General features: G+C 47.6%; 1 pseudogene; it reads right to left on the minus strand.

Annotated features, from left to right (window-relative positions):
- Positions 1 to 6,328: 6,328 nt before the first annotated feature.
- Positions 6,329 to 17,208, minus strand: LOC110259126 (annotated as a pseudogene).
- Positions 17,209 to 17,477: the final 269 nt, after the last annotated feature.

Genomic DNA, 17,477 nt, shown 5'->3' on the forward strand with positions numbered 1-17,477 from the left:
ATCCGATCGATTCTGCGATCGTACACCACAGCTCATGGCATGCCAGATCCTTAACCCACTGCGTGAGGCCAGGGATCGAACCGGCAACCTCGTGGCTCCTAGTCAGATTCGTTTCCACTGGCGCCAAGATGGAACTCCTATACATTTCCAGTTTAATCCACAGGAGAGGACCGGTTGCAAGACAACCTACTTGTGCCATTTTGGTTTTTAATCTCAGTACTTGGTACCCCCAGACCTGCTGCGGTACCCGCATTCTAAGTGTTCTTCACGCCCATCTCTGGACCCTGGAGAGGCCCTTGGTGGTCGTGATTTGTGGTCCCTTAGGTGACGACACGAATCGGACCCCTGACGGCTTCTGCCGGCCATCTTCACAGAAAGCAAAAACGGTCTTCAGAATGTGTGCAGACGCTGCATTGACGCGTCGCAATAGGCCTGCCGTGTGAATCAGAAAACCTGGACTGAGAAGGCTCACGACTGAAAGCGACCTAAAGGATGTCACTGGGACAGGATTGTAACCAGGCGTGTGGACGGTGGTCGTGTCGCCATGGGACTACCTCTCAGGCGCTGTCCTGACGGAGGCACCGTCACGTGGAGAAGCTCACATGGAGTGACGGCCAGGGCTTGGTTTCGTTGCTCTCAGAAATAGTAGGTTCTTGCGTTTAAATCATTTATTTACCTGCAGGGGCATTTAAAGTTTATTCATACGGATCATCTTGTTCAGATTTCAAAGGACATGGGGATTCGCGAAGTGGGGTTTTTACCTTGCCTCTTCCGAAGCGTTTACACCCTTTCGAGGGTGTGGATAAATTAATACGCAAGTCATTTGGGGTTCTATAAGGTAAGTACAGATGTTCCCTTTGCAGCAAATTCGATTTATGTCTAAATTATCGTAACTGGCCTACCTAATTTGTGGGAAGAGTTCCAGTGGAGCCAGAGCTGCGAGTACGAATGGTATCCCAAATGCCATATGCTGACACCCAATCTACAGATTTCTCCAAAGGCACAGGTGAGTTCTCATCAGTCGTGTTCCCAGCATTTGTTTTAGGAGGTTCTGCTTTCCTAAATCTATACACATATTAGACTTCTAATCTTTGGCAATATGAGATACAAAGAAATTGGTTTTCTGTGCTGTGATTCAACAGCTGGACTCTGAGAGTCCAACATCAAGATTCTGGGAGGTGTGGTTCCTGGAGCAGAAACAGCTTCCTGATGGGCAGTTTTTCCCCTGTAACCTCCTCTGTTTGGGGGGAGGGGCAGGGGGCTTGACAAGAGCTGAGTTCCCACTAAGGGGGCCCCACCCAACAGCCTAAGCCCTCCCCAAAGCCCCACCTTTGAAGTTCAGCATGTTGGGCACTGGGTTTCGGACGTGTGTATTTGGGAACACAACCCTTAAACTGATCACAGGAACCAAGGAGTCACGTCATAATTCTACACAGTTGGAGGCTCCCCCTGGGGTGTCCCCTAAACTGAGGATACTCGTGGATACCCTAGAAGCTCTGATCCTCGAAGCAAAGTGCTGATGTAAGACCTTCAGAACCAGCCGATGACGCTGGAGTGTGGCCCCTGAGCAGCCAAACTATTGATATGGAATCTACATCCTGTAATTTTTATGTCACTGTCAGAGTTATTAATCATATATGTTAAAGAATTGATAAATATTCCTAAGGCCACAGGTGTCTTTCAATCCATAATGGCGACTCACCGCCTCTTTGAATTCATTGTGTGCAGGTCCTTATGCAGAACAATGGTCACCTTCTTTCACATTTGGCAACCTGATGGGTTCTGGCTCGTTCCTTCCTCGTCCTGTGCTGTTCACAGCAGGCAAATCGGAAAGAACGCCCGAGATCCTCACCATTGTGCGGCTGGGAGACAGATCCACATGAGCTCTTCCCGGGAGCAGGACCTTCGCCCTCCTCCCACCCTGAAGCACCAGTGAGCACCCTGATCCAGGGTCCATTCCTGTGGCCTGTCCAGCCTCACAGTGTGCTGGATGGGCCTTCCCTGCTCCAAACAGCCCCTGAGAACTTTGGCTACACCCCGTGGCTCTTGAATTTCTACACCCCGCTGCGTGGGGAGTCCCTGTGCCCTTGCACAGAGGAAACTAGCATGGAGGCTGTGAGAGAGGGTCCGGTGAATCAGGGCCACCAAGGGGAGTTGAGCTTCTTGCTTTGGGATCAAGTGCCCGCTGATGTTGGATGTCCAGCAAGTACTGTCTGCTGCTCCTGCCGAGCAGCATGGCTGAGTCCAACCGAGCCTCTTCTGTAGCTTCATTCTGACTGATAGGAGCGATTGTCATACGTACGAAGAGGAGGGGGAAGAAACACTTCACGCCCTACCTTTCAAGCGTGGAGCATATTCCCCCACTTCCAACAGTCCTTTCTCCGTCAGAGCTGGAGTCCACAGGGGTTCCCTTGGGGAGATGCCGCATGGAGAGGAAGCCCCAGACCCTGGCGGGAATCCCGCCCCTTCACCTGCCTCTGCACCTGCTCCTGGGCTGAAACACACATTGTGGGTCCTGAGCGCCCCCTGCAGCCCAGACCCTGTGTCCCTGCAGGGAGTTTTTTTGCCTGGGCTCAAACTCCCTGCCACCTCAGTGTCACGGAAACCACACGAGGGCTGAGTGCCTTGCTCCCAGAAGTTCAGTTGCAGGTCCCGCATGTTTTCTTTGGAGTCGTCCTCTGCAGAAGGTGAACCGGGCCCTTCACAGAGTCTGGCATCGTGTGTGTGATCATGATTACAGGTCCGTGAGACGCTACTGCAGTCCCTTCCTGGAGCCTGGAGGACCCCGCTCCGGTAGGAGCTAACCGGAAGCTGCATCCACAAGCTGCACAGGAGAGTCCCAGAGGCCCGCCCCAGGCTCCCCCAGACTCCACCAGTGCACGCCCTCACACTTGGGTCCCTGTAAAACACAAGGCAGCTGTTCAGCAAAACTCTCTCACACCCCCCGATGGCCGCTCACATTTCAGCATCTCTGATCTCCAGAATTTCCGTGTGATCCATCCGCAAACCGCCGCAGCTGAGCCCAGACTCCATGGTGGGGGTCTGTGTTCAGGCCTGATACACCAGTGGGAGGCTGGGCCTGCTGGGGCAGGGGGCTCTCTGCCAGGGCTGTGGGATCAGGGCAGGCTTGTTTTCCTCGCAGAGGTGTGCCCCCCTTTCTGTTGACCTCTTAGTATGTAAGATCTACTAAGACGAAAGTATGTATGATGTACTCCGGGTTCAGAAAGGACCAGTGAATGCCATTTGCTGCAGCACTGATGCACCTGGAGGGTCTCCTGCTAAGGGACGGAGTCACAGAGAGAAGACACACACCATATACCTCTCATTTGTGGAGTCTGATACATTCACAGATGAGACCATGTAGGGAAGGAGAAACAGGCTACGCCCGCGGAGAGCAGCCCTGTGGTTTGGCAAGGCGGGAGGGAGGGCGTGGGACGGACTGGAAGTTTGGGGTTAGTGGGTGTAAACAGTGACCTTGGAGATGACATGAGCCGTGAGGTCCTGATGTGCTGCCACAGGGGCAAACATGCCAGCCAAGTGTGTGAAAACACGATTGAAGAGCATATGAGAATCCGAAAAAGGTATGTTATACACATAATGCCAGTTTGGGTGCAGAAGCAGCATTGAGAGAACATGGACAATCAATGATATCAATAAACTAAAGAAAGGAAAGACATGCATCCTTTGAGTGCCCAGTGAGGGAAGAACCCTGAGCAGAGCGTGGGTGGGGGGGCAGTACGGCGGAAGGAATCGGTGTTGCTTACAGAGGCCTCTAAGGCCCGAATTCCCCGAATCCGCTGACCCTCCCAGATGGAGCAGGTGCACCTTCCCGGGGGTTTGATTCTTCTTCAGGGACCAAGAGGAGGTCAGATGGTTCCTCTCTGCGTTGGTTTTCTCTCATTCACTTTAACTCAGAATAATCAAACTGCAATGGAACACATATATGGGAGGCTCATGGTGTTATGTTGTTTTTCTCTCTGCACCACAGACATGTGGCGTAGGCCTAGGTGTACCTGCCCTTAGAAGGAGGTAGCTCTATGCTCTGCGCCTGCACCGTGGAATGCAGCAGAGCGGTGGAGGCTACGTCAGGGAACAGAGAACTCTTGCTGTTTTTGCCTTGTCTTTATGGTTTGTTTTACATTAAAGCATAGGTGATTTACAGTGTTGTGCCAACTTCTTCTGTGTAGAGCAATCCAGATATACTTATATGTACATTCTTCTTCCATAATTCTTCTCTTGCATAATTTATCCCAAAGAGATTGGAGTTAGTTTCCCCAAGTGTATACTTTTGCTAACAGGGCCTGTGGTTTCTTTCCCTCCTTTTTTTTCCCTTTTATGTCTCTTTGGCCCATTTCGTGGGCCATTCTTGTGGCATATATGGGGGTTCCCAGGCTAGGGGTCTAATCAGAAGCTGTAGCCGCCGGCCTCACACCAGAGCCAGAGCAACGCGGATGGGAGCCACGTCTGTGGACCTATACCCCAAGCGACACGAGGACAACTCCGGACCCTTTAACACAATGAGAAGGCCAGGGATCGAACCCGCAAACCTCATGGTTGCTAGTCAGATTTGTTAATCCACTGTGGCCACGACGGGAACTCCCAGGCTCTGTAGCTTTCACCAAAAACTGGACCTGCTCCCCACCCCCTCGCAGCAGGAAATTCCTGGAGGAGTTGGCAATGGCTAGTGAGGTTGCAGTGATGGCTTCCTGGAATGAGAGAGCAGGGGTGTATCTCTTGCTGCCTAGTGCTTCACCCTCGGACTGTGTGGGTGAAGACGGGATCCTGCCCATTTGGTTTTACAGCACTTGCAGAAAATCCACATGTTACTGCATCTGCCTTGAGTGTAAACGGTTCCCGACCAATTATCTACGTGTTGATTGTGATAATTTTCAATGGATCCTATTTGTCACCATGTCACCTCACAGAACAGAACAGGATGCAGGCAGCACATCCGTCGATGGAGAGTGTATTGGACCTGGAAGCAGAGCCCAGAAAGGACACTCCACCCACGTTCCTCTACCTGGCATCATTCCTGGGGGCCCGTGAGGGTCCTGGTGTGATACCCTGCTTTTAGGCTCTGCATGCATCAGAATTACAGGAAAGCAAGGAGCCACGACCCTGGGCAGTGTCTGCCAACCTAACAGCAAGCAAGGACTGAGATTCCAAAGGAGGAAGCAGGTCTATGATTCCCTCTGCTTAAAGCCAGTGTGGTATGTATGAACTGCTCAATTTTTTCAATATTTGCACGAGAACAATCAGGAATTGAAATCGTAAATTACTCCCATGTCTATTGTGCATGACACGATAGTGTTTCTTCCTGTCTCAGAGGGCCTTTGTGTTTGCAGAGCCTGTAGTGTAGCACAGAATCATGTGTCCAAAGAAGATCCCCAGGGAGATGCTACATGGAGAGGCAGCCCCAGACCCTGGCAGGAAACCAGCCTTTCACCTCCCTCTGCACCTGCTCCTGGGCATGAAACACAGACATAGTGATTGTGGGTCTGAGTGCCCCCTGCAGCCCAGACCTATGTCCCTGCAGGGAGGTTTGTGTCTGGGCTCAGACTGCTTTCCCCTCACTGTGCCTGTTGCACAGTAATACCGGGCCGTGTTTCGTTCTCAGGCTGTTCATTTGCAGATAGGCGTGTTCTGGAGTTGTCTCGGAGATGGTGATCGGCCTTCACAGAGTCTGCGTGTAGGTGCTATACCTAGTACTAATAGCGCCAGCCACTCCAGCCCCTTCCTGGCCTGGCGGCCCAGCCTATGGATAACTACTGAGGTGTTCCAGAGCCGACACGGAAGTCTCAGAGACCCCCAGGCTGCACCAGGCCTCCTCCAGACTCCACCAGCTTACCTCACCCTGGAAACCTGCAAACACAAAGACATCCTGGTCTGAAAACTGTCACACACCCACTGAGGTGCCCTGCATCCTCTTTTTCTCCCCTCCAGGATTTACCTTGTAAGAGAGCAAACAAACACCCAGTTCAGCCGAAACTCCAAGGCGGGTGTCTGTGTTCTTTCCGGATCACAGAACGGGATCCTGGGCTGGGCTCCTTGCCAGCGCAGGGTCCTGGAGGGCTGTTTTATCTGCTGAGGGAGGAACCCATTTGCATGGGCTCCAGTATATAAGTGGTTATGGCATCGAATGACCCTGAAGGGCCTTCCCAGAGAAGGTGTGCGTGTCTTGCGTTGGTTGTGCTGAGAGCCTTTAGGGAATGTTTTCGTTATGTCACTTTCTTCCAGGAGCACATATGCATGTGCTATGCTGATTGCACACTTGCAAGGCCCCTCTGGTGTAGAAGTCGTTGTGTTCCTCTTACTCGAGGGGTTAACTTCAACTGGGCACGTAGAGGGTGTGGCGGAGGGCCGGGGACACACACGTGCTGGGAGTCCCTCCTCGGGTCGGCACTCGAGGTCTTCCTGCTGAACACTCCGCTGCCTGGGCAGTTCCAGGACAGAGTGGACATGCCTGGGAGGGCGGACAGACCCCCTCCTGAGGAGAACATGATGACATTGTTCTGTGGTAGCGTTTTCCTGGGAATTTATCAATCAGGATTCGTGGGAAAAGCACAACGGTCCTTAAGTGGGTTGTGTTGTGGAGTTTTTTGCTTTGAGGGCCACACGCGTGGCCTATGGAGGTTCCCAGGCTAGGGCGTCAAGTCAGAGCTACAACTGCCGGCCTTTGCCACAGTCACAGCAAAGCAGGATCCGGCCGATTCTGCGACGTACACCATAGCTCACGGCAATGCCATATCCTTAAGCCACTGAGCGAGGCCAGGGATCGAACCTGCAACCTCATGGCTCCTAGTGGATTCCTTTCCACTGAGACACGGTGGGCACTCCTCAAGCATGTTTGTTTTTGTAGTTGTTGTTAGATACATTTAAGAAGAGTTTCTGCACAGATGCAGATGCATATTGAAGAAGCAACTTCTCACTTCTCTCAACCCTGACATAGTAGAAGCTCATCCAGATCCGTCTGAAGACAATATCATTGTAAGGGAGAGCTGAGAGCGAGAGGACTGCTTTTGCGGTTGTATGCAGTTGGCGCTCATGCCGAATTGTTCCCTTCTTCTCTCCTACATCTTTATTTCCATAAATTATTTTCTCCTTTGTCTCCTGCTAAAGGAGGAAAAGAAAGAAGGAATTATCCTTCTACAAAGTATATGCCCAAATCATCATTACTGCTCACTTCACTCACATAGGTAAGCATTAAGCTGGCATAGCTATTCGTTCATATTTCCATTTGATTGCTGTCATTGTCAGAAAATGTGTGCGAAGGAGCAAGGAAATGGCTGGATTTTCCTTTATCGGTGAACTGCTCTGTTCTGTATGTTTGATGATGGTAGATTCATAGTCATATGACTGATAGGATTAAAGGTTTCTAGATGCTAGGACCATATGAACCGGAAAATAACTCCAGGGCATCAGCCAGTGGCTTTCTTCTTATGTAACTGGTTCAGAACAGAAATTACTCTCTCTCTCTCTCTCTCTCTCTATATATATATATATATATATATATATACACGTGCTTTTTGCCAACTGCGAACCTAGAAGATTCAGTCCTTCTTAGCAAAATACACCTCGTCATTCATTTCAAAGCAGCCTGTATTAAGGAAATAACTACTGCATAGAATAAGTAGATCTTTGCTAGACGGAATTTCTGGAATCTCAATCAAAATAGCCTCTCATTTTCTCTTTCATGGCATAAGTGTTTACTGAGAGTTACATTGCCCCCCAACCCACACGCAGTCGTAGACAAGGTGGATAATCCCTGCACACACTTTGCCATTTTTTCTTCTAGAATCTGGACAGAGACTGTGGGGTATCACCTGGTAGGGTTTGCAACTAAAGGTTTTACGGAGACTGTCTTTGACAAACGCATATTCTTAGATTAAGAAGGGTAATACACAAGATTTAAAACCTCTATAAATACGATGTTCTGTTAGTCTCATCTCACTTTTTGCTGCAACACTGTTACCCTGTGGTACCAAAGCATAGTTACCCAACCAGCAGCATCAGCATCACATTGGAACTAGGTAGAAATGCAAATTCTTAAGCCTCACCCCAATCCTCCTATGTTAGAAATTCTGACGTCAATGCAGGCTAACGTTTGAGGAAAAATAATGCATATTCAAACCACCCGTAGGGCTTACTGAATGAGAGGCCACTGGAGCACATGTTAGAGTTTCTTTTTTAAATATTTTTACTTTTTGTTTTCGATTATTTTTATTACTCAAATGAATTTATCACATCTGTAGTTATAAGGATGATCATAACAATCCAATTTCACAGGATTTCCATCGCATGAAAATGTGCTTGGGTTATGGGAAGTGTGTCTCTTTATTGTGGTTTCTTTGTATAGCTATTCTCGAATGGGATATCTGTGTTATGCAGTAGTTCTGTATTTCATTTTTATTTAAAATTATTTCATTGAGATACAGTTGATTTTCCCTGTTGTGTGAACTTCTGCTGTACAGCAAAGTGATTCCGTCATACTTATATAAACATCTTTTTAACATATTTTATCCTATTATGGTTTATCATTAGACATGTTAAGCAATGTCTGATTTTCCCGTCACATTTGATTTCTGTACTCTGTCAGTTTTTATTGAACCACAAGGTGACCCTGACATGCACATATACAACCTTTGTCTCACATGATCCCCTATCATGTTCTGTCTCAAGTGACTCGATACAGTTCCCCGAGCTGAACAGCCGGATCCCACTGCTTTCCCACTCCCAATGCCGGAGTGTGCATCGATTAACCACAAACTCCCAATCCATCCTGTCCCCTCCCCCTCCCCTCGGCAAACACATGTCTGCTCTTCAAATCTATGGATTTATGTTCTGTGGCAAGTTCTTACCAGTCAATAATTGCATTAAGGAAGTCATTCGTAGGAAAAATTGGGAAAAAACCTGCACACCTGGAGACTGAAAACCATGCTAGTGAAATCCGACGGGTCAGTGATGAAATCAAAAAGGAAATTATAGACATTTCCATCGTAGGCAGCAGAAATCAGTCCAACTCGTATCCATGAGTGTGCGTGCTCGAGACCACTTCTTGCCCATTGGGTTAAGGATCTGGCATTGCTGTGAGCTGTGGCGTAGGCTGCAGTCTTGGCTCCCATCCCAAGTGGCTGTGGCTGTGGCTGTGGCTGTGGCGGTGGCCAGCAACTGTAGCTCCTATTCGACCCCTAGCCTGGAAAATTCCATATGCCCAAGTGCTGCCCTAAAAATGCAATAAAAAATAAAAAGCACTTAAAAACTACCTCGAGAAAGAAGACAATGCAACACAACCATTCAAATCTATGGGATGATGCCCAAGCAGGTCTCCGAGGGACGTTTATAGCAATGGAGGCCTCATAGCAGCAACATAACCTACCACCTAAATGAACTGGAACAAAGAAAAACCAAAAAACCTCTAACGTCAGCAGAAGGAAGGAACCATAAGGATTAGAGAGGAAAAGAGTAAAACAGAGATTCGAAAGGCTATAGAGAAAAGCAAATACACACACACACACAGACACACACACACACACACACACACACATGTATCCGTGTCACTTTGACATACAGCAGAAATTGTTTGAACATTGCAATCAAATATATTTAAAATATATGTTAAACAATAAGAAAATATCAATCAAACAAGAGCTGGAGTTCCCATCGTGGCGCAGTGGTTAACGAATCCGACTAGGAACCATGAGGTTGCGGGTTCGGTCCTGCCTTGCTCAGTGGGTTAACGATCCGGCGTTGCCGTGAGCTGTGGTGTAGGTTGCAGACGTGGCTCGGATCCCATGTTGCTGTGGCTCTGCCATAGGCCGTGGCTACAGCTCCGATTCGACCCCTAGCCTGGGAACCTCCATATGCCGCGGGAGCGGCCCAAAGAAATAGCAAAAAGACAAAAAAAAAAAAAACAAGAGCTGGTTTTGAAAAGTAAAGACAATTGACAAGCCAGGCCAGACTCACCAAGCAAATAAGAGAGAGAAAAACAAATCAACAACATGAGAATGAAAGGGAGAAATCTCAATGGATACTGCAGAAGTACAAAAAAATGTAAGAGAACCCCATGACCCATTACGTCCCAACAAATTTGACATCCTAGATGAAATGACACGTTTCTAGAGACATATGGCCCACCAAAGTGAATTAGGAAGAATACATCATTTGACCAGGCCTATCATAGAAATGAAGTTGCATATGTAATAGAAACACTCTCTACAAATATAGTCAACCAAATTTTCACCAAGAAATCAAGAGCACAGAAAAAAAAAAGCATATACCACGAGCAAGTGGGATGCATGCCAAGGTCACAAGGTGGTTCAACATAGGCAAGTGAATCTATGATATACACACACTAAGAAAGTCAAAAACCACAGGCTTATCTCAGGAGATGCAGAACAAGCTTCGACAAATCCACATCCACCCATGATGAAAACTCACCACAGTTGTCTTAAGGGCATGAACATTAACCTAAAATTCATTTTGAGAAGCCTTCAGCAACGTGATGCTGGTGGGAGCAAGCTGGAGACGTTTCACCTAAGTCCGGAACAAGACAAGAATGCCCACTCTCATCGCTTTATTCAACACAGGGTGGACGTCTTGATGGTACGAGACCAACAAAGAACTACATGTATCCACATTGGAAGAGAAGAGATAAAATTGTATCGTTATAAGATGACATGATAGTAATATAACAATCAAAATACTCTGCAGAAACCTGCTCAAACTGACCAGCGAATTCAGCCAACTATCAGATACAAGATTAACATTCAGGAACAGTTTGCATGTCTGTATAATAGCAATGATCTCTTAAAAAGGAATATAAGTAATACAACCTTTAAAATTGCACCCCCCAAACGGAATCCTAGGAATAATGCTGCCGGGGGTGAAACTTTCTTAGACTGGGAACTATAAAACTTTCATCAAGGAAATGAAAGAGGATTCAAAGAAATGGAAAGCTATCCCATGCTCCTGGATTTGAAGAATCGATATCCGTAAATGCTATAATGCCCAAAGAAATCTACAAATGTAATTCAATCCCATTTAAGTTACCTATGCTTTTTTCTTAAATAGAACTTATACAACCAATACAAAAATTTACATGGAACCCTTAAAGGACAGAATTGTCAAAGAAAAAAAAGAAAGGAAGAAAGTAGGCAGGAGGCATAACTCTCTCATATTTCAGAGAAGATTACAAGGTACAGTAATCAGAGAGAGGAGGTCTAAGATGTCAGAGCAGCAGACATAAGGCAATCTACACCTACAAATACATTGAATATACAACCATATCTGGAACTATTCCACAGGAAATTTGTGAAAAAGTGACATCAGAAATCTAGATTACGATCGAATAACAAAAATAGTACCAAACCAGATAGGACATAAGGAACAAGAGAAGGCGTCGTGAAAGGAAAGGAGACAGGACCTGCTCTCCAGGTGGGAGCTGAAAAGTGAAACAGCTCCTGCACCCCAGGAACCTCCCTGACCAGCGATGAGATCAGCCAAAAACGGAGGGCTGCACAGATGGTCTGGAACCGTTCAGCAGGAGAGATGCCTCCGAAAACGGTCAGTGCTATGGACAAAGGTCACCATAAGCGGGTGCCAGCAGGTGTTGGGAACTAAAACGTTGGGCTTAGAGGTCGGACCCAAAGAGGGAGCTGGGGCCAGCTCCAAGGGGAAAAACCACAGTGCGTCAGGCAGGAACAGCCTGGAGGGACTAGAGTGCAGGGAAAGCACAGTGGAGGGCATCTAAGCAGAAGCCAACCATTTGGGCTTAGAGACTAGACACCACTGTTTGGGGATGCACCACTGCAGCCTTTTTCCCTGTGCCAGCTTTCTCAAGCTGCAGGACAGTGCCTGCCTCAGCTTGGACAGCACTTGGCCAAAGCAGCTGCCTAACAATGGCTGGGAATCAGCCCTGCCCTTGGGGTACAGACTTCTTGGAGCAGGTGGGGTAGCCACCTGCGAAATTACACAAGTTTCTGGTCCTTGTTGGAGGGGGCCCTGTGCTAGCGGAGCCCAACCAAGGGCAGGAGAGCTGCTGGTGGTGGTGGCACTCAGCTCTGAAAGATGCAGGAAAACACAGGTGATTGGCTCCACCCAGAAAATCTGCAGGGAGTCTGACCAGCAGGATGCATCAGAAAAACTGCTGGCTACAGCACCCACTTCCTGCAAAAGCAACTACCTCCTTGAGCAGGAAACACGGGCGTCTGTATTTCACCAAGAGAGGTAGGGCCCATTCCCTGGAAAGGCTCACCAGAGCTCACTCCCTGCCAATCAAGGAAAACGCAGGTGCCTTGGCTCTGCCCAGAGACTCTACCGAGGCTTGTGCCAGCAAAGCACACCAGAAAAACTGCTAGAAGCTGTGCCCACTGCCTGCAAAAGCAGTGACCTGCTTGAGCAAGGAAACACAGACACAAACAGGCATCTCAGCTCTGCCAGAGAATCTGCAGAGGTTTGTGCCTCTGCAAGTTGCAGAGGAAGGAACACTCCCAAATCCGTTCTACGGAGTGACCATTGCCCTGATACCAAGAGCAGATAGAGGTACCACAAAAACAGCATATGGCAGGCCAATTTCACTGATGACTATACTTGCAAAAATACTCAACAAAATAGTCACAAACTGCGTACAGAAATACACTAAAAGATCATACACCATGATGAAGTAGGATTTATCCCAGGGATGCAAGGCTTCTTCAATAGCCCAAATCTATCAAGTGATACACCACATCATCGAAGTGAAAATGAAAACCATGTGATCATCTCAATAGATGCAGAAAAAGCTTTGGACACAATTCAACACCCATTTCCTGAGAAGCACGCCAGAGATGGGCATCAAGGGAATTACCTCAATATACGAAGACCCATATATGGGAAACCCCATTCTCAAAGATGAAAAACTGAAAACACTTCTGCCGAGGTCAGGAATAAGGCGAGGAGATCCTCTTTCACCATTGTTATTCAATATAACCTTGGAAGTCCTAGCCATGGCAACCCGAGAAGAAAAAGAAATAGAAGGACTCCAAATTGGAAAGAAGATGTAAATCTATCACTGTTTGCAGGTGACATGATTGTGTACTTAGAAGATCTTAAAGACACGACCGGAAGACTCATAGAGCTCATCAATGAATTTGGTAAAGTTTCAGGATACAAAATTAATACAGATACATCAGCTGCATTTCCAATACTAACAATGAAAGATCAGAAGGAGAAATTAGGGAAACAATCTCACTTACCATTGCATCAAAAAGTAAAATACCTAGGAATAAATCTACCTAAAGTGACAAAAATATGTGATATGAAACCATAACCCTGATGAAAGAAATCAAAGACACAAATTGGTGGGAAAGTGTAACATGCTCTTGACAGCGCTGTAAACCAGGTATAATGGAAGACAAAACAGAAATCATCATACAACTAAAAAAAAGAAAGAAAACTATAACATGCTCTTGATTGAAAGAACCAACATAGTCAAACAATAACTGCCTCAGGCGATCTGCAGATTCAGTGCAGTCCTGTCCAATTACCAAGGACGTTCTCACGGAACGAGAGCAAAGTATTTTGAAATTTGTGTGGAAACACAGAAGACCTCGAAAAGCAAAAGCTGAATGGAAAGGAAGAAAGGGACCTGGAGGAATAAGGCTCCCCGACTTCAGACACTGCTACAAAGCTTCAGTCACCAACCCCCTATTGTACTGGCACAAAAGCGGTCACACAGATGGGTGGAACAGGACAGAAGGCCTGGAGATAATCCCCTCGCCTTTAGGTAACTAATCTACGACGAAGGAGGCGAGATCACAGAGTGGAGGAAAGACCGTGTCTTTAGTCAACGGTGCTGGGAAACCTGGACAGCTGCACGCAAGAGAATGAGAGCAGAACGTTGTGCAACACTGCACAAAATAAACTCCAAAGGAATAAAGACCTACATGTAAGACCAGACAGTGTAAAATTCCAGGAGGAAGACACAGGCAGAAAGCTCTCTGACCTAAGTCACAGCAACAGCTGGTTGGATCCACTTTCTAGAAGAAAGACAGGAAAGACGCAAAAGAGCCAAGGGGACCTCATGAAACTCGAAATCTTCTGCACGGCAAAGGACACCATTAAAACCAATGAGAAGACAGTGCACAGAATGGGAGGGAAGTTTTGCAAATGATCCAACGACAAAGGTTTAATCTCCAAAATTTACCAACAACTCATCCAACTCAACCACCACAAAAACAGGAAACCCAGCTGGAAAATGGGCATAAGACCTAGATAGACATTTAACCAAAGAAGACATATAGATGGGCAGCAGCAGGCATATGAACAAATGTGCAGCCCAATGCTTACCAGAGAAGTGCACGTCAAAGCCACCATGAAGTATCCACACGCACCTGTCAGCATGGCTGTCATTAGCAGCTCAACAAAGAACAAACGCCAGGGAGGGTGTGGAGAAAAGGGAACCCTCCTTCACCTTTGTAAATTGGTACAACCATGATGGAAAACTGTATGGACGTTCCTCAGAAAACTGAATATACAGCTACCTGGTAATATAACAATCTCACTCCTGGGCGTATAGCCAGGCAAAACCACAATTCAAAGGGTGGTGCACCCCTACCTTTATAGCAGCGCTATTGACAACAGCCAAGACATGGAAACAACCTATATGTCCATCAACAGAGGAATGGATTAAGAAGATGTGGTGTATATACACAATGGAATGTGACTCAGCCATAAGGAAGAACGTAATAATGCCATTTGCAGCAACATGGATGGACCTAGAGATTCTCATGGTAAGTGAAGTATGCCAGAAAGAGAAAGACAAATACCCATAGGATATCACTTATGTCTGGGATGTAATATATGGAACATACTGATCTTTTCACAGAAAAGAAACTCATGGATTTGGGGAACAGACTTGTGGCTGCCAAGGGGGAAGGCGTTGGAATGGGATGGCCTGGGAATCCGGGGTTAGTAGATGCAAACTCTGCCTTTGGAATGGATGAGCAGTGAGGTCCTGCTGTATAGCACTGTGACCGTATCTAGTCACTGATGATGGAGCAGGATGGAGGACAGTGTGGGATAAAGAGAGTACAAATGTGTGTGTGCCTAGGTCACTTTGCTGTACAGCAGAAAATTGACAGAACCCTGTAAAGCAGCTATAATGGAGAAAATAAAAACCATAACTAAAAAATGAAATAAAAAGGGATCAGTCTTGCTTGCAGAGGCCTCTAGTCCCGAATTCCCTAATCTGTTGAGCCTCCAGATGCAGCAGCTGCACCTTCCCAGGGGAGGTCTGATTCTCCCTTCAGGACACAGAGAAGGGCAGGTGCCTAGTGTTGGCTACTTCTTAATTAGCGTAAAGTAATCAATACGCCATGGAGACACATATTCGGCGGGGGGGCTCCAACACTGAGTGCCTCTTGTGTCGTTTTTCTATCTGCACACAAACGTGTGGTGTAGGTGTCGGTGTCCCCGCATTTGAGAGGCGTAGAGCTAAGCTCTGCAGCCTGCACTTGGAGTGCAGAAGAGATGTGGAGCCTACATCAGGGATCAGAGAGCCTTTGCTTCTGGGCTGGATCTTCTTTTCCATGTTGTGCTGTTTGTGTGCTCTGCTTGGCTTTCTTCTTCATTTGCGTTGGAGTGAAATGCAGCTGACTTAAAATGTTTTGCCAGCATTTTCGTGCAGGGAAGTGATCCGGATGTACTTACACGTCACTTCTTTCATCTTATCTTCATCACGTTTTCTCATGAGACACATGATATAGTTCCCTGTTCTGTACAATGCTTAGTGGGCCCATGCTTTTAAAATTGCTCCACACCCTCAGAGGAATTCCTGGAGAGCGCTGGAAATGGCTGATGAGGTTGCAGTAATCGCTTCCTGGAACGAGAACTGGTTTGATTCTCCCGCATTCTAGGTCTCACCTCAGGCTCTGCGGTGAGGGCAGGATCTAACACAGTGGTCCCAGCAGTGTCTGAGTATCCACAGGTTATATCCACTGGACTATAAAGGTACTACCAAGTATCGAATGGAAATAATTTTAACGAAGCTCATTTGGCACAAAATCAGCTACAGAGCAGAACAGGAGCAGGCATCACCTAAGTCAAGGGAGAGTGTATTGGACCTGGAGGCACGAGCGAGAAAGCACACCACCCACGTTCCCTCTGCCTGGCATCATTCCCGGGGACCCTTGGGGACCCTTGAGAGCCAGCGGTGCTGCCCTGCTCATTTAGGTCTCATGGCATGATATTCCGAAGGGAGCAGGGAGTCTCGACCCTGGCAGTGTCAGCCACTGTAACAACAGGCAAGGCTGAGTGTAAAGGAAGAGGCAATTCCATGATTACGTCTTCCTAAATGCAGGAAGGTATTTCTGACACTGCGCAAGTTTTGCAATATTTGGAGAAGAACACTCATTAATTACAGGCGAAGTTACTCTAGGTCTATTGTGCAGGAGGATACTTTTCTGTCTCACAGGGCCTTTCTGTGGCAGAGACTGTAGTGTAAGCACAGAATCCTGTGTCCAAAGAGGATCCCCAGGGAGATGCTACATGGAGAGGCAGCCCAGACCCTGGCAGGAAACCAGCCCTTCACCTCCCTCTGCACCTGCTCCTGGGCATGAAACACACACATAGTGATTGTGGGTCTTGAGCGCCCCCTGCAGCCCAGACCCTGTGTCCTTGCAAGGAGGTTTGTGTCTGGGCTGAGACTCCCTTCCCCTCACTGTGCCTCTTGCACAGTAATAGCGGGCCGTGTCTTCGGTTCTCAGGCTGTTCATTTGCAGATAGGCCGTGTTCTGGGAGTTGTCGCTGGAGATGGTGAATCGGCCCTTCACAGAGTCTGCGTAGTAGTGCTACCACCACTACTAGTAATATATGCCAGCCACTCCAGCCCCTTCCCTGGAGCCTGGCGGACCCAGATCATGTTGTAGCTACTGAAGGTGAATCCAGAGCCAACACAGGAGAGTCTCAGAGACCCCCCAGGCTGCACCAGGCCTCCTCCAGACTCCACCAGCTTCACCTCACCCTGGACACCTGCAAACACAAAACATCCTGGTCAGAAAACTGTCACACGCACACTGAGGTGCCCTCAAATCCTCTTTTTTCTCCCACCCACAGGATTTACATTGTAAGAGAGCAAACAAGACCACCCAGTTCAGCCGAAACTCCATGGAGGGTGGTCTGTGTTCTTTCCTGATCGCAGAATGGGATCCTGGGGCTGGGCTCCTTGCAGAGCTGCAGGGTGATGGCAGGGCTGGTTTTATCTGCTGAGGGAGGAACCCATTTGCATGGCCTCCTAGTATATAAGCGGTTATGGCATCGAATGGCCTCAACACGGCAGGTCCCCAAGGCAGGAATGAGTGTCTTGAAGTTGGTTGTGTTGATAGCATTTACGAATATGCATTTTCATTACGTCAGTTTCTTCACGGTAAACACTATCACTCGTGTGCTATTTTGTTTTTACATTTGCACACAACCCTCTGATGTAGAAGTCATTTTTTCCC

This window comes from Sus scrofa, unplaced genomic scaffold, assembly GCF_000003025.6.
Source record: "Sus scrofa isolate TJ Tabasco breed Duroc unplaced genomic scaffold, Sscrofa11.1 Contig882, whole genome shotgun sequence".
Taxonomy (NCBI): domain Eukaryota; kingdom Metazoa; phylum Chordata; class Mammalia; order Artiodactyla; family Suidae; genus Sus; species Sus scrofa.